General features: G+C 31.6%; 1 protein-coding gene across 2 annotated transcripts in view; it reads right to left on the bottom strand.

Moving 5' to 3' along the window:
• Positions 1-23,811, bottom strand: part of SYT1 (synaptotagmin 1) — a 382,176-nt gene that overhangs the window by 296,674 nt on the left and 61,691 nt on the right. The window contains exons 1-2 of one of the 2 annotated variants that reach the window (XM_006923779.1): positions 23,415-23,573; positions 21,923-21,986 (exon numbers count right to left, since the gene is read on the bottom strand). The gene's annotated coding sequence lies outside the window, so the exon portion shown is untranslated. Of the gene's footprint in view, positions 1-21,922; positions 21,987-23,414; positions 23,574-23,811 lie in introns of those variants that run through there. The other variant, XM_006923780.3, reaches the window with a different exon arrangement.

The raw sequence follows: 23,811 nt of genomic DNA, 5'->3' as shown, positions 1-23,811 counted from the left end.
AGGCATGCAACTAAAGATCCTATCTAGAGAAATGCCAAAGAATTCTAGCTAGTAACTAAATCTGAAAGGGCAACCACAAATTTGCTCTTCCTCTTGCTCCCTTCTGCTCCAGCACACTAGACTCTCGGTTCCCTGGAAACCCTACAATTTTCCTGTCTCGGTGTTTTTCACTTGCTGTCTCCTTAGCCAGGAAAGTTCTTTCCTCAGATAATGGTATGGACTTCCTTTATGTCTGTCTGTGCTCAAATGCCTCTTTTTCAAAGCAATTTCCTCTCTGATGTACGTAAGGCGACCTGCACTCTCACAGCATCCCCAATTCGCCTAAGCCTACTTTATATTCCATCATAGCATTTATCACCACATAGCATACTACTTTTTCTGTGTGTTTATTTTCTGTCTCTCCACTTTAGGATTGTCAGATTAAGCAAATAAGAATATACAGCACCTAGTTAAATCTGAATTTCAGATGAACAACGAAAAACTTACTAGTATGAGTGTGTCCTAAACATCACATCAAATGTACTAAAACATTACTATTACATATACTAAAAACTTATTATGTAATTATTCAAGCATTCCAAATGTTACGTTAAACACACTAAAATGTATATATTTTTTTGCCTGTAATTCAATTGTAACAGGGCATCCTGTATTTTATCTGGTGACACCTCCCTGACTTCCCACCCCCACAGAATGTAAGCCACTTGAGGGCAGGAACTTAGAACAGTGTGTTCACTGTTGAATTTCCAGTGTCTTGACCAGTGCCGAGCATATAGTAGGCTCTCAATACATACTGGTTGAATGAATGAAACAATCATTCCATTTTCCTGAAATATCATTACCCTCCTGCAATTTTTATCCTGGTGAAAACTTTTAAGGTCCATTTTTATACAAATATAACACTTATCGTAATAATATGCTCCTTGGTGTCATGGGAAATGTCTTGTTTCTCTACAGGGTCTAGTATGTAGTTTGAAATTTGCTGAGTACAGTAATTTTATAACATTCAACTAAAACAAAAAATTGAAAATATTTTTATATATCATGTATACATTCATAGAGAATAAAGGAAACTCAAATATTAAAAAAATGTTTTCAGGTTAAACAGGCATTATAAATGTAAATACCTACTACAGATAAAACATATGGATCTTACATAAACATTCCTACTTATGTGTCAAGCTTTTTAAAAATTTTCAGATTTTATTATGCATAAATAATTGCCATTAAAGTTACTCCAGGAGGTCATTTAATACCCTTACTCACTTGTGGGTAAGATTTTAGCATCTATTTCATTAGTTTACCTGTTTAAACAAATTATCAGAGAGAGTGATTCCACAATACACATGATTAGACTGTTTTAAAGGGCTATCACTCCTTTTTATCCCCATCTTTAATTGCTAATTAAATCATTTACATTTTTTCCTTGTTCAGAGAAGGTAATCCTTTTTATTTAAAGCAAGAAAAATAAATGCCACAGATAATAATGAAATACTGAGAACTGTATATAGAAAAGCCCATATGTAGAGCTGCGAACTACAAATACTTGATGAATTATTTTATTGTCTGATTTTTAAATTAAACTATTACCTTTTAAACAAAGGAGGGCAGGAATCTAGTGTTTTAATGAGATCTAGTTTTGTGTGTTGAATTGTATCCCCTAAAAAGATAGTTGAAGTCCCAATCCCTGGTGCCTGTGAATGTAACCTTACTTGGGAAGAGGTCTTTGCAGATGTAATTAAGTTGAGGTCATGCTGGAATAGGATGGGTCCTATAACCAATATGAGTGGTGAACTTAAGAGGAAAAGAGTCACAGACAGAGGAAAGACAGCCATTTGAAGGCAGAGGCAGAGTTTGAAATTATGCTGCCACAAAGCAAAGAATGTCTTGGGTTGCCAAAGCTGGACGAGGCAAGGAAGGGTCCTTTTCTAGAAGGTTCAGAGGGAGCATGGCTCAGCTGACACCTTGATTTTGGATTTCTAACCTCCATAACTGTGAGAGAATAAATTTCTATTCTTTTAAGCCATTTAGATCTGTGATAATTTTTTATGGCAGTCCTAGGAAAGAAATCCAGTAGACATTTAATAAGCATTTATTCTTTGGAATTCAGTTTTCCAATTTGAAATAGTACCATCCACAAAGGTAATTCCTTTTTTCGTACTCTCTTAGCAGAAATGTATTAGAGGTTTTTAAGCTTTTTTTTTCTCTCTCTCTCTGTCTTCTCTTAGACTGAGCTTTTTAAAGGCAAGGTCCATATCATTTATTATTGTAAGTTCAATGCTCATCATAGTATCTGGCATAGACGATGGCAAATAAAATGTTGAGAATTAATCAATAAATGATTTTTAAAATAAACTGGTATTGATTTACAAAGATTTCTCTAGACTTTAGCCCAATAATGTCCTGAAGAAGTGTCTATTGTTTTCAAACAGCAACACAGTTGAATATAGATTGAATTTCTTCTATTTTTATGTTGTTTTTCTCATTAGAGTTCAGATGTAGTTTGTTCAAAGAGGGAGGGTCAGGACTTCAAGTAACTTTTTCTTTTTTTATACATCCTTACTACTGAAAGATAAAACTCCCTCTGTATTTGGACTGTGTCTTGAGGAGAACCTAGGTTTGAGACTTGCAGTTGTTAATGCAACTTTCTAGTTTAATTTTCTAGAATAAAATCAAGCTTGAAAGAAAAGAAAAACAAAAAAAGTTTTTAGTGACAGAAATGGAAATTTAAAATACAAATGTAATCTTAAGTATAAGTATAGACACATGTATAGTTTTGCAGTAACAAATAATGCCACATTCCTAAAAGAAAAAAATCAGGGGTTAAAAAAAGTTAGTGTAATGTCAATAATTAATTGGACTTAAAAATTTGAGGCCGAAAACCTTAACCCGACTTTCTCTGGCTTTGGGCAAATTAGTTAGCCATCAGTTTCTTCATCGTAAACTGTCAATAACAGCAAATTACCTCTCAAGGGTGTCCTTTGATATTCTTGAGGCCTACAAAACAATTTGGAGGAAAAAAATCCTAAAATTAGACAAATTGCTATTCTCTCACAGATATGTACTTAGGTTCCCAAGTTTGTCTTGATCAGTTTGTACATCACTTATTCTGTATAGTAGTAGGCCTACTATACAAAATAGCAGGAATTTATGATAAACAGCATTCTAAAGGAAAGCTGTAGTTATTATAATGAAGGAATTATTATTTATCTATGGCATCTTAAGTGGCTTTGAAAAAGTTAAGACAAATGGAAGGAATTTGAAAATTCTCACAATCCTGCAAAGCATTATGTTCAAGGTTATATTTGAGCACTTCTTTAAATTTATTATTCATTGAATCTGTTGGGCAATGAAGTAATTAATTCAATTCTATTAGATTTTATTATTTTGCATCTCAATAGCAGCACATTTATTTTTGGACAGAGATAAAAGTAAAAATTATCCTTTTATTCAAGTATTTTTCTCCAATTAAAATATAAAGAGTTATATAATACTTAGATTTGCTGAGAAGACTGAGTTCCAGAAAGGAATTTTAACATGACTGTATTCACAGTTTGTGTTTGTCATATATTCTTTGTCAGATATACTTGTATTTAATCACCACATTCTACAGAGTAGGAATTCTTAGATTTCTTTTTATATTTTAATGTTAATTTTTAATTACTATTACATTAATGTTATAATATCCATAAATAAAATATTAAAAAAGAAAAAATTCAGTTTCAACACACCAAGATAATTGTGGAAAATATAAATGTGTATAAAAAAATAAAAAGACTGTGGGAAATGAAAAGTTTCTTAATGATTTTCAAAAATCCATTTTCAATAAGAACTTAAGTCAGTGTTATTATGGCTTAAGTTATGTATGAAATATATTTTGTGAAGTCCAAAAAAAGTAGAAGAAGAAACAGTGCTTAAAAGATGTTCTTGATTCCTTTTCTACTTATGGATATAATATTATTATTTTTTGGGCTGCTGTTTATGTTTCACTGCTGTGAAACTCTAAGCAGGTCAATTACCTGTGTTCTTGGCTTCATGATACTCATTGTCATTTACAGATGTGCATCTCCCATCTCTGATCTCTTTTTTCTGAGAAATACATTAATTCACTATAACAGTTGACCCATAAAATTATAATCATTAGCAGCCGTTGGTTTACTAAAGCGATAGCTTTGGTTTTACAATCCCTTTTCATCTAAATATTCAGGAAAAAGTATTAAAATGGTCCATAAGTATACTTTCTCTCTGATATGAATAGGTACAGGAAAACTATATTGATCTCAGGTGTTATTACTATTTATAAGTTGAAATTTTATTTAATTTGCCAGATCCTAAAAGAAACATTAAAAATAAATGAGTAGGAACTCAAAAATATAGTAACATTTTCCCTCTTGGAATTCTTCTTCATAGTCCATGTAAGAGAGAATTTGAGAAACTGGTCTTCATGTAACTTAAGAGCCTTTATATTAAAGATAATAACAATTAGAAACAGAATACACATGTAAACAGCCATCACTCCAAATAAGAAATTTTTGGTTAATTTGCAGAGAGGACTTTTATTATTGTCTTAATAAAACTGAAAATTAATCTCTAGAGAATAAAAAAAAATGTGTTTAAAAGGAGAAATTGTTTTTTCTATTTGTAATTGGTAAGAAGTTGTCTTGTGTAAATAATAGGAAGTGAGGTAATATATTTATGCAAGACAATATAACTTCTAACCCATTGCATATATTATCTCTTTCATATAGCTTTTCTGATGCTCTTTAAAATCTCACCTCAAAGACAAAACAAATTGTATTTAGCATTTCTGCTTGATTTCTTGTGAATGTGGCATTAAAATACCAGTTGAAAAAAGCTATTTGTGAAAAGCATACTGTACTAGCATATGAAAGGTATTACAGTAGGTTTCACGGAACTCGTTAAAATGTATGTAAATCAAGAATAAACAATATATAAAAGAGAACTCAGTGGTCTGGTTAAAATTAAGTAAGAATATTATTAAACACATAAAACAGCAAGAATTATGAGTCATTTGATCAAATGACTGCTCTTGTTTAAATGCTCATGCTGGCTCCTAATGGTTGGTCAAATAAAATTTCCCATAACGAAAAATGATATAACTCAAATCCGAGTTTGTGACTACATGCCTCTTTATACTGGTTGATATTGTAACATAGGGGACTTAAGGATCATTACTGCTTGTAAAAAAAAAAAATACAATCTGGAATTTGAAGAATTATTTAAAAGTACTCAGGAGTCCATAAGGAATATTCTATGGCTGGGCAGGACCTAGTTTTTGAGGATGACTCAGGGAGCTTGAGGGAGAGTTTGAGAAATCATGACCTAATAGCTTAAGTTGTTTTCTATTAAAATGGTTTTTATTTTTAGATGATTACTGCCACGTAGCTGTTTTGTATTTATAAATGGTAATATATATATATACACTTTTAGATTATTATTGAAATGAAAGGACAGAATTTTTGAAAATTATCCCATGATACTTAGTCATGGAACCTCAAGAAAGCATGTTGCTAGGACCAATAATGTGTGACAAATGTATGAAATAGTAAAATCAGAGTAAGATTTGGAAGGAGACAGGCCTGAATTCAATTCCTAGGTCTTGCATTATTAACTCTGTGGAAATCTTTCAATTTCTCTGAGCCTCTACTCACTCTGTAAACATTATACATCCCTCACAGGGTTATATAATATATTTTTAGACTAGATGGGATAATATGGGTAAAACCCTTTAGTATAGTGGTTGATACTACGAATGCATTCTTCTCGTCTTTGTCTTTTATTGTACCAATGTATTGAGTATTGAAAATGTTTGGGATACAGTAGGAAGAAAATCAGTTGTTCATATGTGATAGAGGGCACTTTTTTCCTGTGAGGCATTTATTTGTTGGGTGATGTCTATAAGGTCTTTAAATAATTATATTATAAGTGTAAAATAATTCCAGAGAGTAACTAGCACTTTTGAGCACTGAAAGAATTTATCTACTTCACATATGTGAACAGTTTATCCCGAGAGTTTTTTTTTTCAACTTCCATCACCAAACGATTAGGCCCAATTATAATTAATTCTTTAATAATGAAACTGATACCCTTTTCGACCATTTAGACCAGATACTAGATTAGAGTACACTATAAAATATGCTTCTGAGTAATTATGGCCTAATTAATTATTTTAGACTGCTTTTTAAAGTTTGATTTACTAATTGGACTTTCTGAAATTGAAATCAGGAAATAGAGCTGTCCAGCCCACCAGAAGTTTCATTCCAATTGGCACAAAACCAGAGTAAAAGTTGACTTAATTTGTGCTGCTTTGCATGGTTGGGTTTGACAAGTGTGTTTGGGTTTCATAAAATAAGCAAAGGTCATTTCTGGTCTGGCTTTTTGCAACTACAATCCAAATTAATAAGAATGAAATCTAAAATATAGCAGCAGCTCTGGGCATGATATGTACCCCTACCTTTCAGGCTTGCTGCATGAGTCTGTACTTGTGAAAATGAAAGTGTAGAGGCGATACTGCCAAATGATTATACTCAACCCTGAAATATGGAGGTATATAACATATTCTACATCACTTCCTACTTGATGTGTGTGGTCTTGAACAAATATATTCTCTGAATCTCCATTTGTAGTCCAGGCAGTTTGATTCTAGGAGAGGATGTATGCTATGATAAAGAACTGGGAAAGTTAAGTGAACCTTTGAAGTTCAGGACATGGTACCCATATTCTGACTTCTCCCCTCAGCCTTTCTATACACTACAAGCAAGAAAAACCAAGTGGTAATGATGTTTTACCTGGAAACCCAACCAATCTATATTATAAGATTCCCTTACAGACTAACTGCTAGAGAGAATTATCTGTGGCCTTGCATGAGTTAATATCTTGCTAGTTATTTGCTTCAAAGTTCATATAAACCCGTTTGGAAAGCTAGGGTTTTTATATAATCTTAATTTTATAAGAAAATTTTCTTTAAGAGACTCCAAGTAAAGCAGCTTAAATGTTAAAATTTAAAAAACAAAACAAAATCTAGAACTGACTAAAAAATGCTTGTATATCAATATAGCTTCCTAATACTTTTAATATTTAAATGGCATTGAAGTACATAACTTCAAATTCCACAGTTCCATAACTCTATTTTCTGCTTACTACAGGAAGTAGAATTTAAATTCATTTTAAATTTAAGAATTCTTAAGAATTTAAGAATTCACTACTCATAAGGATTGTACTTTTTGTACAAGAAACAGCTCTGAAAGAATGGATAGGTATGAGCTATATTATTTTAATAACATAAAACAACCCTTCACCAAATCTATACATTATGCTCTTCTTGACATTTCAAAGAGTTTTAAAAAATTTCTGTTCTCTTAAAAAAGAGTGTTTATTTTTATAAGTTGGGGTGAATCTCACTCACAACTTAAGTGTCTTGCTATAGCAGGAAGTTTTCTGTGAATAAATATCTCAACTAAAAGCACATTCTACTGACTGCATTTGAAAAAATATATGAATACCACTAATGTAATGTATATTTCTGATCTATCTTTGAAAGTTTTAAGGTTTTATTTCGATTTCAGATACATATTAATGTGGATTCATTACTAATAAGAAATACTTATTAGTATTTCTTAGGACATTAAAAGGTGATCAAATTGGAAAACACAATTGCTTATTTAGGGTATAAGTTAGTGGATTATTTGAAGAGAATCAGCCAAATGAAGAGCAGCTGTAAATCAACAATTTTAAAAAAGATATAAAATATGCCTCACTCTTCTCCATTACTCTTTTTGAGCATCTTGTATGTACCATTGCATTAGGTGTGTTATAGACATTTCATTTATTTCTCACTAGGCACGGGTTATTATTTCCAATGTATAAATTCAATATTAGACCAAATATGCTCTACAGCATTTAAAGTAAGTAAATGCAATATTGCTCATGGTTCTTGAGCATTGACTCTATTCTCTCTCCCTCCATGATGCATGGCCTAAATGCCAGTGAGTTTGGTTTGAGAACTGAAAGATGTGACACTTATTGTTAATGCAAAGTACATAGATTATTAATTTATAATTTTTTAGAAAGATACTGTGCACTTGTATGTAAAAGTGCAGTGTTCAAAAATAATTGAGCTTTATAGATCTGGTTGCATGTTTATTCATAGACAGCTGTGAGTCCCCTCTGGGGCACTGGTGATCAAGGGAAGCTACTATGGGTTACTGTGCCTCTGGTAAAATTTTATATCTGTAGCTAATAAATTGAGAGCATAACTTTTCTGTGTCTTTGTGTGCCTGTGAGTTTATGTGCAAGTGTGTAGTCTGTGCTTTTGCATGTATGACATACATGTGGTGGAATCTGCACGTGTGTGTGTGTGTGTGATCAGTACAACTTGTGTGTGGGCGAATCGTACATACATGTGGGTGTGTGTGTGTGTGTGTGTGGTCTTTTTCTTCCAATTCATAATCCAATTCATTTTTGTTGAATATCTCTTTTGCTATCTTGTGAATAATTACTTTGCTCTTTTGTAATTTTTGCAACCTTTTATCTAGAGCACTAAATTATCCTCTCCCCTATTTTTCCATCTTTTTTAATTTTCTGCTTATTACCAATTAAACTGTAGACAATGAAAAGTGTTAGTAATATGCATAACAGCTACAGTATTTTATATCATATAAGACAATATTAATATACGTACTGATAGGCAATTCATTTTGTAAATGGATGACATAAACTATGGTATCAGTAAATATTAATACAGAACTGTAACTGTATTTTCTCTTATGATTTTCTTAACATTTTCTTTTCTCTAGCTTACTTTATTATAATAATTCAGTATATAATATATATGACATACAAAAATGTGTTAATAGATGTTTATGTTATTGGTAAGGCTTTCAGCAACAGTAGGTTATTAGTAATTAAGTTTTTGGGGAGTCAAAAATTATGTGCAGATTTTCAGTGTTCGTAATCCCCATGTTCAAGGGTAAACTGTATAATAAATATTTTAAAATAGTCTTGATTTTATTTCTCAAGATTGTTTTGTAAATATTTATTTTTAAAATAAACTTATTTGCTAAAAGGAACAATATGTTTTATATGAAATATTATGTGATTATGTCATTACATTTTTACTTACATCTTTGGCCTGCCTTCCTTCTCCTTCCCTCCCTTAGTCTTTCAATCTCTCTTTAATTCCCTCCATTCCCTACCTTCTTCATTCCCTTCATTTTTTCCTTCTTTCTTCAAACATTCTTTGAGTATAGTCCTCAGCACTAGTACAGAGTCTGGTACTGTTAAATGACTGAATAGAATTATTTACTGTGTGCTAGGCATTTGTGTTCAAAGTTCTGGATTGCTCTCTGGAGAGGTGGAAGTGAGAAGGGACTAGATTACCCTACTGCTGGCCTGATTTGTTCATATCTAGCTGATAAGATGGATGCTGCAGTACAGATATGTCCTAGATGCTCTGGGAATGTAGAAGAGAAAAAGAAACTAACTCAGCCTAGGAGGTGGTTAAGTCAGAAAAAGTAGAGTCAAATTCTTGAGTCAAAGCTCTGATGTTTGAAAGAACATGGTACTTTCTAGAATGGTGAGTAGAGTGGTTTTGTGTTCGCAAGGTGGGGTGGGGGTGGGGGTGGGGGGGCGGATGGAGAGTAGCATACATGTGGCTTTATCTGTTTTATTTTTTTCTCTATTTACTCTTCCACCTTTTTCGTTTGTTGTTTCCATTACCCAATTGGTACTTCTCATCCCTAAATTATTTCAGAAAATCTAATGCCATTGAGTTTTGGAACCAATAGTAAGTAATGAGACAGAAATATGCTTACTTTCCATTTTCATCTTACTTTATCATTGTGTAATACTGTAAGGTGTTCTTTCTCTCTCTAGGTGTCTGTTATTTTCCTCTCCTTTCCTCCATGTTTATTCATGTATATTAAAGAATAGGCTGTTTTGATTTATATGGGAATATGAGAACAGACTGTACAGACTGGAATGTCTTTAAAGGGCCAGGATGCTGTAGCAGACATCAGGAAATAAAAACTGTGTATATATTCTCTATAGTATTCTGGGGCACAGAAGTTTGGTTTCAAAGCATTATTATGCTTCTGCTTTAAGCAACTACTGCATATGTAAACATATCCCTCAAATTGTTTAAGGGCATCAATAGTCGAGTTATCCAGCCTTCTGTCCTCATAAAATACAAATGTAAACTAGTGATAGAAATGAAGCCATTATTACAAATGATGCTAATTTAACAAAGGCCACATTTCGGCACAAGGAAATCCATAATCAATTTCTAGATCTAGAGCCTCAAGGTGGTCTCACAAAGAATAAGATAGATGCAAAGTATAGATACCAGTTTTGTGAGGTTAAATGAAGTACTTTGAGTGAAATCACTATGCAAACTGTAACGTGCTCTGCAAATCCAACCAATGTTACTATCATTTTAGATGACGAAAAGTCAAGCATGATTAGACAGTAGTTATTATTATCTCAGGCAAGGGACTTAACTTCTCAAAGTCTTAGTTTCCTCATCTGTAAAATAGGGTAATGATACCTACCTTGCAGTGCTGTCAAAATTATAGATAATGTGCAAATTGCAAATGGTAGGCATTCAATAAATGATAGTTATTTTTTAATTATAATAGAGATTTCTAACCATCCGCAATTTTATAAAAGTCAAGCAAGATTTTTTAAAAATTGTAGTAAAGAAAAAATAAGTACTTGCAATTCAAGCTAGCTTGGATTTTGGATGTTAAAAAAATAAGAAAACACCTATGACTTTATATTTTAAGTTTTAGTCGGTATGGGGGATTTCAAAGAATAAAGTTTAAACCTTTAAAATATAAGGGTTGTTTTGGAATGTGTGGAAGAATAAAACAAGGAGAAGAAAAAAGTAACAGAAAACACAACTCTTTTATGGCAACAGCTCAGGACAAGTGGGTGATTTTCAGAATGATAATAAGCACTCACTACCCCATAGCTCAGGGCTGCTCTGACTTCGCGCGCAGTGGGGAACCTTCTGTGTCCTTCAATATCAAATTGTACATGCAAGTTATTTGTAACAGAACATTGAAAAGTCAATGGAGGCAAACCTCGTAGGCAGCTACTGTCAGAAAACATCTGAATCAATAGGACGCTATTAGAATTGTCTTTCCCAAGCAGAACACATAGCTGTATTAACCAAAAGCATAACAGCACTGTGAAATTCCCTCACTGCAGCAACTTAAAGTAACATAGACCTTGAGAAGCAGGCTTTAGTGTCTTGCTCAAAGGGTAAGACAATAACAACAAATATTATTAAGAATCACACGAATGAGGATCACCTGAGTAGAAGTGATAACTCTGAACAAGAGGCAAGGTCATACATATTTACACTTAAATCTTTACTCATTTCTGTAATGCAAACAACAGATTAATACATTGCTAACAAAAGGATTTTCTTAAACTTATTTTTTAAATTGCTTCTATTATTCTCTTACTAAGGCTTACACAGAAAGAGATTAAGCAGAAAAAATAACAAGAAAAACATTAAAACAAGGGTTATCTATTGGCTAGAGAAGAACTTCAAATATTTTAACTTGACCTTCATAATCTCAACCTAACCAAACGTGCCATATGCTTAAGTAAATTCATTAGCAACCAAAGTAGAAAAGCAGCATGAAAGTAAGTCATGGAAGATCAAGATGGACGTCTTTTCCTTTGTATGGTTTTTCAGGCAATATTAAATCATATCCACCTGCTAGCTTTCTAGTACTTATTTTCATACTATTATATTTTAATTCATTTTAGGATATCCATCCATTCTACTAAAATGTGAATTACTCCAAGGTAGAGATGGTGTCTTGTCCTGCATATACCACCATGTGTGATATGTAGAGGGCAGTGTGAGATGGCAGAGAGCAACAGCCCTACTACACCTGGAAGTTCTGATCTCAAATTTCAACTCAGGCACTTATTAACAGTGAAAATCACTTAACCTTTCGAATCCTCAGCTTCCTCATCTGTAAAATAGTAATGGAGCTTCTCTATTAGAAGACAGGTAGATATATATGTAGACATGTGTATATATCTTGCATTTAATAAATTCTAGCTACAAAATTATTAGTGAGTACATAAGTATTATCTGTTGAAAATATGGGAATGAATAAATAATTTCCTTGTTTAAGAGTCTTTTGGTAATTCTTAAACCATAATAATTTATAATACATAGATTAGAAGATAAATGGTAGCATTAGAAAAGCTAAAGGTTATAAATTTGCATTCCTGTTTTGAATAAACAATACATTCCCTATTATCCTATTTATTTTTAGAAAAAACAACCATAACTTTGCAATTCTTCTAAAAAAGTAGTCAATGTATAAAAATATAAGAAAATTAAGTGAAGATTTGCTAATTCGAGTCTGAGCAACTAAGAGACATATTTATGACTCAGAAACCCTAAATTATAGTAAACGCATTTATTTTTTCTGCTGCTTGCCTATACAGAGGCATGGGCTGGTTGAGGCTGCCTGACAAAATGAGGTGCAATAGCCTCGCCTGGCCTGGCTTGGCCTTGCTGCGCTATTTCCATAATAGTTGATGCCAGCACAAAAAGAGCATAGCATTTGTGTGATAATTACTAGTGGGGTTATTATTGAAAACATATTGATTATATTTACATCCAGAATTATGATAAACACCGAAATTTAAAATTTGAAGATATTTCCTTGATCTGAGTTGTCAGATAGAATGGTGGTATAAATGGTTGCAATGGACTGAATATTTGTGTCCCCCGCCCTCACCAATTAACATGTTGAAATCCTTTTGGGAGAGGCCTTTGGGAGGTGATTAGGCCACGAGGATGGGATTAGTGCCCTTTTAAAAGGGACCTAGACAGCTCTCTTGCACTCTTCTGCCATGGGAGGATAGAATGAGGAAAAGTCTGTAACCTGGAAGAAGGCTCTCACCAGAACACAGCCATGCTGGCACTCTGATCTTAGGCTTCTAGTCTCCAGAACTGTGAGAAGTAAATTTCTGTTGTTTATAAACCTCCAGACTATGATAGTTTATTATAACAACCTAAGGCAATGGTACAAATAAAATAATTTCCTTTAGATAGAGGGGACACTTAAATATTTACTTCATGAATTGATGCTTTTATATTAAGGGTATTTAAAAGAAATAAAAAAAGTAGGTAAATAATATTATTTAATCATGTACTCTATAAAAGTTACATTACAGGAGAAAAATAAGATAATTTCTAGCCTACTACATACACCTCACTGACCCAGCTTCTATCACAAGCCTCACAAAGAACTATTGGGAAAACTTGTAGGTATTAAAGAAATTCTGAGATTCTAAGTAGATGATTGGAAGGAAATAACACCTCAAAAGCAGTGCAGGGATGTTGCATTAGGGCCTGTGTTTCCTGTCTCCACCCATAGGACCTAAGTTCTTCACTTCAGGACCTCACACTGACAGAAATCCCTTACGTCATTTGTTATTTCGGTTAACAATTGTGTTAACCGAATGCAGCAGCAGAGAGAATACAAGAATGGTATAAGTACTGTGATCCAGTTTCTTTTTTCTTAGATATTTTCTCATACCAGCTGCATTGAGACATTTTGATCAAGAGAAAAGTGGGGTTAGGGAATTTGAAGCCAAAATTACTTTAAAGGAAAGGCAACTCAAGAATATCAAATGGGAAGCAGAACTACCTGAGGAAAAAAGCAAAGGATAGAAAGAGATGAGGCAGTGTGGAAAGCAGCTTTACTTATTTTTTCAAATTTTGGGTTGATTTTCAGGAAAAATGGAAAAACATTTTGCTCCTGTTTCCCTCTTACTTATCCAGTCCCCATTCCTGGTGCCATAAATATTGTGGTTCAGTGCAGACTGTGGGTTTTCACGGGTTTATTTGTGCAACTTCTCTTAGTAATTATCCATCTTATAAAATGAAAGAAAATATCTTAAACAAATTTTGTTACATAACTCTTTCCTAGATTGGGAACTGCTTGTATTTTCTCCATTATTTTGGCTATCTTGTTTAATGAAAGATTTGGCTTTGCTTTTTGTGAAACATTGATAATTTTTTAAATCGTACAATTGAAAACAATGGTTATATTAATAATTAACCAATTATGCAAACCCATTTGTTCTAGAATTATGTTTATAGGCATAATTCAGATGTATAAAAAAATCTTGTTTTCTAAAATACAATAGTGTTTGTAATGCTCTAAGACATAATTTGGGAGCATTAAGAAAAGCACTAAAATTAGAAAAAAATATTTTAAAGTCCAAAAGGAAAGGAAAATCCAAAGCTAAATTCTTCATAGTTCAAATATTACACAACTAATAAAAAATAACTTTCCAGGAGATGTTATAGCAAATTGTGTTAATACTAAATGCAAACATAAAATGGATAAGAAAATACCCTGAGCAACTCACAAAACCACTGCTAACAATTATTTCTTACAAAACATTTCAGACTATTGAAAATTTATATATCACTTTGGGGGTCACTGAGTTAGCAAACCAATGCAGTTTGAGCATTTGTTTGGAGACATTATTCCTCACTCTGAATTCATAAACACAGGCTTTGCCAGAACTCTTAAAAGAAAATAAAAACACTAGCAGGGTTAAGCAATTCATGTTAACCATGAGAACAAGGAACACAAATTGCTAAAATGTACAATGGAACATAGGCTGAACCACATTTTTCATATTTTAGAATAGGAAAGAAAATTGTAGTTTATGTAAGAATTAAATTTTAAGAAGAGAAAAATTGTATTTACCATGAATTATATTTTGCTGATATATGAACAATTACTACTAAAATGAGGATATATTTATTTTTACAGGCAAAACAAGATTTGACATTAAAAAGGGGAGTAGTGTTAGTAGTGATATTCCACATCAGTATTATATAGGTATTTTTATGGCATTAACAAAAGAACAACTCAAACAATAAAGCCAAATGAAAATGATGGATATGAAATTTACTAACCAAATAATCAAGGTACTAAAATGAAGAGAAAACTGAAAATATTACTTATCATGGTTGGAAAATAAGAGTAAAATAACCAATTTTTGTTGTTTGAGATTTCCTTCATGAAAAAATTATTTTGTCATTTTAATTTCAGATATCACATACGAAATTTTATTTATGAGTTTTTTTAAGGAGAGCGTATTTTGCCATGCACTGGTATAAAACTGTCCTTTAAAATGGTGCATAAAATGACATGTGTTGAATGTAATTTATTCCTGGAAACTTGCTCAGTTTGTAATTTGATTAAGTTTACTATCTCTGGAGAAAATAACCCCATTTTTGACTCCAATGAAGTAATCTCATGGTAGGGTAGAAGGCCTTATAAATACCCTTCGCATCACAATGCATACTGATTCAGCTTACTTATGGGGACTGAAGACTGTCAAAATGTCTCAAGTTTTACTTTTGACATCTCTGAAAGGGAGTCATGCTATTGACTTTGTCTTATTTCAGTATTTGCTTTAAGGAGGAAGAGGCCTTCCAGGAGAGAGCTCATGGTACACTCCTTCCAGAGCATGCCTATACCCTATTGTATCAAAAGCAAGTTTCATCTTGCATTCAGGATTTCTAACCATCCTCCACTTTCCTTTTTCCTCACACTTTCTTTCTTCTTTGTTCCTCACAGACTTGTATATGTTTTATAATTTTAAAATAATGCCCTTTAATATTGCATAGGAGTTATCTTTAATGGCAAATATAACAACAAAATTACTATTTGCAGACACCATTTATTAACTTCTGTAATAAATACTTAATAAACATGTTCAGTTGACCCTTGAACAATGCTGGGGTTAGGGGCACTAACCCTCCACAGCGGAAAATTCACATATAAATTTTGACTCCCCTAAAACTTAACTATAGTTGTCCCTTGGTATCCACAGGGGACTAGTTCTAGAACCATCCACAGATAGCAAAATCTACAGATACTCCAGTCCCTTATATAAAATGGCATAGAACAATGCATACAGTTGGCCCTCCATATCCATGGTTTCCCAACTGCATATTAAAAATACTACGTTTTACTTGCAGTTGGTTTAATTCCTGGATGTGAAACCTGGGAATATGAAGGGCTGACTGTATGTATATGTATTAAAAAGAGCCATGTATAAGTGGACTCATGCACTTCAAACCTATGTTGTTCAAAGGTCAACTGTATTGGAATTCTCATATTAAACCTTTATGTAGGATTTACTATTTTCATTTTATAGATGAGGATAACTTGAGGCAAAGAGGTTAAATTGTCTTCCTGAGGTCATACAGCCAGTAAGTGGCAGAAATAGGACTTGAACACAGCTCTTTCATCCCCTGCCAACAATCTTAATTATAAAAACGAATAATGCAATTCAAAATAATGCTCTGGTGGAGACAAATGCGTAAATAAGTTGAATGTTAGAGCAGATGAAAAAGTATTAATTATTCAGAGAGCTGAACCATTTGTTTTAAAATCTTATTAATTTTAGACTTTACATGATATCTTTAAAACAATTTTCCTGATTTTAAGGCATTTCCACTTCATCTCTTCTGTAATTATATGAGTTATAGTTCAGAATAATGAAAGCTAATAAAATTTTCAAAATGAAATAAAAACTAATATTAACGAGAGCATCCAAATCAAAGATTGTTTCTAGAAATAACGGACTGAATTTTATCAAATAATTAAAATAACTAACTTTAATATAGTACCTACTATGAACAAGATACTGTTATATAAACAAAATCACTATTTTAAATTCATTTATTATTACAAGCACTCAATGAAGAAATTAAAACATATAGAATTCTACTAAATTGCCCTACATCCTGTGGCTCTAATAAAGTAGTGGAGCTGGGATTTGAACACACAGAACGTGTTTCCAAAGCCAGAACTACGCTATGATAAAATACAGAAGGCTCCTTTTTAGTGTTCTAGAAAATCTCTAAGTCATGAAATATGAGTTAGCTTTAGCTCTATTATAAATGCTAATGATTGTGGGAAACCCATCTACCCAATGTCCTACAGAAAGTGACAAAACTCTCAGTCATTTGGTGAATAACAACACAAAATGATTATGACCATGATGAATCAGATAAATATCTTAAAAAGACAGTCTATTACTGTAAGTCAAAGTAATACTACTCTCTTTATAAAGCAAATATTCCAACATTTGTAATTACTCTAAATATAAGCTACTTGATGAAGAGGCTGCACTTGGTTCACTCCTATATCTCCAACACCTGGGGCAATGTATACAGTAGGTACTCAGTAGAAACTGTTGAATAAAGATTGAAGAATATTACATAAATTTCCAAAGTTGTACAAATATAAGTCCAATTAATGCAGTAAGCATAGAAATCTAAGAAGCACGTACTGTGAACATCCATTTTACTGTCATTTACAAACAAAATATAGTTCTTTCCCTTTAGGTGACCTTTTATACTTATGGCAATCATCCATTTCAAATTTGGTTCTACTTTTTCTCTCTGAAGATAGCTGTCTTTAATAAATAAATTCTCCTACCATGGTTTAATTTTAGCATATGAACAACAAATACACATGATACAGTCTAATGTTTATTGATAGAGGTAAAGAAAAGAAATATCATATGTACATCGCATGTATTTTACATAGAAAATGACATTTTAAAAAGTTATATATTCAGTGTTTCCTCCTCCTCTCACCATCATTCATATAGGGAAATAAAGTATGTCTTACCTTTACCGGTTGTGATATGTTTAGGTAAGAGTGTTAACTTTGAAAGGGGTAATCAGACAGACCTGAATTCAAATGATGGATCTGCTGCTTACTAATTAGGCTAACTTTATAAAACTTTTAGTTCTCATTTTTATCATTTATAAAACTGTAATAACATAAGAAAAGTACTTTTGATAAATAAAATTTAATCCTATGATTAGTAGAGAATCTGACAGAGCTAAGGGCCCAGTAAATTTTCCCCTTTCCTTTTTCTAACTTCCTTTTATATAAGAACTCTCTTAGGCCTATGTGTGAGAAAGCTGATCAGGATTGAGGGTGAATTATAAATTCAAGGAAAAGGGAATATTTTTCTGAATGACTGTTATTGTCTAAAACAGAAACCAATCAACCACTTTGGTTTCATCAGCAACACACTGTTGCAAATGATATATTAAATTTCCAAAACAGTAAAAGCAAATTTTCTCACAAAAAGTTTTTTTTATCATAATCTAATGTAAGGTTTTACATAATAATTCAATAGACAAAATTTATAATTAAACATCACTGCAGTGATCCCTGTATAGCCAATTTGATCTCAGAGAGTCTTGGGAAATAGACTGGGAAGATTTTTTTTATTATTATTATTCAGATTAAAAAAACAGAATCAAAGAGGCACTTGCTTAACTGTTCCCGTTGGCAGATTGTATGTATGTATTATGTATTATTATTATCCAGTAGTTTTATAGCTGTGTAACCTTGGATGTCATGACCTTCCCCTATGCTCTGGAGTGCTACACTATGAGAGGGAGAGCTGGATGAAGCCAAGACACAGATTCCCTTTCCTCTATATGTACATAATTCTTTCCACTATAAACATCATTCTAATGAGCTATATCAAAATAAAGTTTTGGGCAGGTAGAGACTAGGCAGAATTATTTATATAAAATTTCATTAGCCTTTTGGTTGAAAGAAGTTTAAATTTTGAGAGGAGGCTTTATTTAAGCATTTTTTATATAAGCACTTTCAGTTAATACGGCAGATAGAAAAAATATTGAGTGGTTAATTATTAAGCCAGAATTTTTCTTGATTCTGCCACTAGGTATTCAGAGCTTGGATAAATGACTTATCTGGCCCTCAATAAATAAGGACAGTAGAGGAGGGAATGTCTATAAAATGAGAATATATTAGACTAGACAAATTTTTTCCTAGCTCTATGCCACTATTATACACATGACTATACTTTTTGATTACGAGGACTTATTACTTTAAATAGAGAATGGCTTGACTAAATTAAACTTCTGAGGGGCATTTGCAAATAACATTTATTCTCTAATGAATCACAAAATGCTTTTCTAGTTAAAATCTGCTTTCTATTAGGATCTTTCTTACTGAATACTTCTTGTTCTATTTGGTGTGCCAGGAAAGCAAGATTGTTAATAATAGTCGTGCTTTGAGTGAGAACATCAACTCCCCATAGTATTTAAAGAGATTTAGCAAATCTAGGATAATATGAATAGTTTAAAGGAAGTATGCCTGAGCTTATGAATGTATTTTTTTAATGCATTCTCTTTGTTATTATTATTATCTAGTGTATTCAGAATTTATAGAGAGGTGACCCATGGAGTTCTTGAAAGTACCACCGAGTGTTCAGCAACTGAGAAAAAATATTTTAAAATATAATTTCCAATGCTTCTTTTTCTTATTTTCTTACTTTCTTTATTTTCTTTAATTTTTCTAAGCACAAAAACTTTGTGTGAAATATAAGTTTTTCAATGTGCTCTAAAGATCTTAGTAATATTTTAATCAATTCATCATTCTTAAACTATGGGCTTTGAGAAAAAAATTATAGGAGGTTTGTATGGTTTTCCTATGCTAAAAATCTTTCATTTATAGGATTTGATTCAAGTACAAATTGTCAAAACTCATTTATTATTCATGAGCTTACAACATAGGCACATACTCTATAGATGATAAAGACAAGACAAATAATCACTGTATTATTTAATGTCTTCAGTTTATATCATACTTTATTCCATGTACTGACACCTCTAACTCATAAACTCTTTGGAGGTTAAGACATATATTAAAACACTTATGTTTTGACAATATAATTTTAATTCAGAGTATTTCTCTTCATAAACATTTTATAAAATTTTGAAGGAATAAATCACACTTTTTTATTATTACTGAATCAAATCATTTTTTCTTTACAGTTATTTGTGAGTGATTTAGCATGCTGTTTTAAAATAAAAGTTAGAGCTTGAAAGGAAAAACTGCCCCAAATCACAAATGTACTAAGAAAAGGCATGATTTCTTTCTTAAAAATATGTATACTATTTTCTCTAGATTTATTCCAAATGAACAGAACTCATTACTTGAGTCAGTTCCCTCCAAAGTATGCCATAATAATTCCTTTTTCAATACAATTATGAAAATTACAGTTCAAATTAAACAACTTATATGTCACACCTCAATAGTAGACCAAATAATTATAGATAAATCAGATCAGAAAAACAGCCACAGATGGCTTTTCACAGTGAAATTATAAGATGACTAAGATATTGTGAGAAGGTAGAGTAGATATCATCTGGCTCTTTTACAAAGAGCTTAAAACAAATATGTATGGTTCTATCTTTAAAATCGTCAACCTTTATACAATGGGTAATGTACAGAATTATGTTTAAAAATTGAATTATATACATGAAAACAAAACTTTAAGAGAGTCTAGTCTTCTTATAAGACAATTGCTAGGTGTTGAAAAATGTTTATGTCTTGGCTGAACGACTTAACTCTCTCTGGTCAGTAAGATGTTGAAAAAAATGTCAAAAATTGCTTATTTATTTCATATCTTGCAATTTATTCAAATTGGAAGGTTTTTTTACATGTTAAATTCTGATTCTTTAACCTTTCTTATACCCAGAACTATGTAAATCTATTCATAACATGCTTTGTCACCTCAAAATAGCATTTTATATATTTGCAGTTTATTTTTTTAATGAAGGGACTATTCTTGAAAATTTTGGATTTTAGAAATCTCTGATTTAAAAAAATTTAAAGTGTATGGCTATCTGTAACTACAGCAAAAGTGAGGTAAAATGCTTTGTGTAAAGTGAAGCTGCACTTGAATAATATTCAGACAAGTAAAAGAAACATCATTCTCTTCCTGCTCCTCCCATGCTTCAAAAATAAAATAGATTTCAGATAAGTTACATTTATATCATCATAACCTAGATTAATTATATTTAATCATTTAAATTAAGATTTCATTTATGCATTAAAGTTCTTTGAAATCTAGAAAATTTATTAGGTAAGTAATTTGTATATATTTTAGAAAAATTATGAATTTTTTTATCACACATTCTTTCAATTAATTGTATGTCTATCATTCTATCAATTCACTACATTTTACCTTAATGTTTTTGTTTTAAATTTTAGAGAAGTGTATTTGAAAATTCATTTCAAAACAACCATGGCAATAGAAGTGTTATAACATAGGCCATCAATGTGGACTTGACTTTTCTACCTTTCCTTTTTTGATATTCACATATTCAAAATTTACAATGTTTACATCTAGGAAATCATTGTAATGTTACTAATTCTACTATAAAAATGGTATCAAGAATGCATTTAATTTTATTTAATAAAAACATATTTGGAAAAAAGTTATTACTATCAAATAATAGTTATATAAGGAAAGACATTTCATACTTCAGTTGTGAGAAGATTGAAATGTACTATGTGATGAAGCTATAGATTTTATGCCTGCAGAGTATCGCCTTTTTTTTATAATTCTAATTTAACGCTTATGAACATACCAAGCATATTTATTCTGTTTAAAAATTTGTTCAAAATGAATAAATTTTGTATCACATATAGAAAATATGAGGCACTCTGATTAAATTTTAGTTATTTTTTATCTTCTTAAGAATTTAAAATGTTATGATGCTAAACAAAAGATATGATGAAATCAACATAAACATTTTCTGCTACATAGATGTATCACAAGGATTACCCTGGCCTCTTAACTAAGAGGATTATAGGATAAATGATTTTCCGTTTACTCCCATAAATTGAAATTGAGTTGTAGAAGGCTCTACTTGCTTACTATGTTAATTTCTTATTTCTGAATATAGAAATATCTATAATCTGTACAAGAAATCAAGCTCCTCTAATTGTATAGAAGCTATAGTATAATATCGTGTTATTAAAGTACTTACTGTTCTGTTAGAAATTCTGGGGTATTTTGGTCTCTGATTTCTTTCTTTTAGATTCTTTATTTTTCTAAAGCAAAAACAACATGCATAGTGGTTAGGTGACTATACGTAGTTCAGAATCATTTCAGATGGTCATAAATATAACTCATTATTTCTATTTAACATTTCTACTTAAAAATCTTGCAATGCATACATCCACATACAATTTAATACCATATATCTAATATAATATTAGATAGGGATTTTAAAGTTGGTTTGAAGAGCTAGAGATCAAGATGCTATGAATAGTTTATATACTTATTTTCTAAAAAGTTAATTATGCTTTTTACATCACAGTCTTTCAGTTTGAAAATTGAAATGATACAAATCTAGGGAGACATTGTTAGAGAATATTACATTATTATATTAAAGGAGAATCTAATATAATTATTAGTCAGTTAAATGCCTAGTGCTATATTGAGTATCAATATAATTATTATAAATCAACCCTATACATATCATGTTACTTCTGGATATTATATTTTCACTAAAGTTAGGAGTACTTCAATATATTACACATATTTGCCTATTTTCAGAGCCAAATCAATGTCCAGATGTAACTTAATACTATTTAGCATATATAAATAGATCTAGATCTAGATATTGATAGGTAGTAGCCCATTAGGGGTAAGGAGAAAAATAATCTTACATCATTGCAGAAGAAAGTATAACTTTTAGTTTAGAGAGTAAGAAAATTAAGTCCTTCCCAAGAATCAATATCAAATTCCTTTAATATGATAAAGCTGTTAAGAATTTCTGATTTGGTTTGACAAGTTAACATTTCAGAAATGAAAAATTTCGTAGTGCTAGAGACAAGTACCTTTCTATATATGTTCTTGTCATTTTTACTCTTCAAGATATTTAGGTAGAATAAAAACCAAGAAACAATGGAACATTGAAAAATAATTTCCTAATAGGCATGCAAACCTGTTTTAAGAGTTCTAACAATGTCTACCTTCAACAGAACTATAAATATACCATAATGCCAGCAGCTCTGGAGACTGGCTCACATATGTACTCAGCAGAAAAGATCTGAAGTGACAGCTATAGTTCCAAAACTGCATTTACTGCATCTGTTCAATGGTTAAGCCTCCAAGGTCTGCTTTCATTTTAATTCCTGCTTGGATCTCAACTGTTTTCTAGTAAAACCTATTAGAAAGAACAATGTAAAAATGCACTCAGATTTGCCTGGCTGCCTTTTAAAATACAACTTTGAGCCACAATCAATTTTAGATAAGACTTCTATACATAGTTTCCATGTACTGACACTTTTCTTATTAAAGCAAAAACTACAGGAAAATTCTACAGAAGTATGTTAAAGTAACAGAGTAATACAGAGCTCTTTACCAGAAATATGAAAAAAAAAAAAAAAAAAAACTACTAGGGAAAATGAAAGCTTTCTACTAAAAAACTGAAAGAACACTTGACATACTATATATTGTACATTATTACTTACCAAGGGGCAGGCTTCCCTAAGGGATGCAGTGAAAGGATTAAACAGTTTTTGTGACTTATGAGCCATCTGCAGGGATTTGATTTCATTTTGGTTTTGCATGCATATCTATCACAAGGATGAATGGGCTAGCCTGTTCTACTGTAGGGGACAAACAATTATATATTTCATCTATGTGCTGAATATGGATGTAGATAGTATTTTTCTGGTAGCTAATTTCTGGCTCTTGCACATATAAACATCTCTATTTTAGAGGAAAAAGTGAAAATAGCACAGGATGATTTGGCATCTTCCGTCATCTGTCTGACTTTTCAGTAATGTCATGGGTATCAGTAGGTCTGACTCACTCGGTATCCTGGTGTTGAGACTTGGCACTTTTATGTGTTTATACAATTCTTAG

Source organism: Pteropus alecto, unplaced genomic scaffold, assembly GCF_000325575.1.
Source record: "Pteropus alecto unplaced genomic scaffold, ASM32557v1 scaffold76, whole genome shotgun sequence".
Lineage (NCBI taxonomy): Eukaryota > Metazoa > Chordata > Mammalia > Chiroptera > Pteropodidae > Pteropus > Pteropus alecto.
Note: the sequence above shows the minus strand (reverse complement) of the source record. Positions and strands in the feature narration are given on the sequence as shown.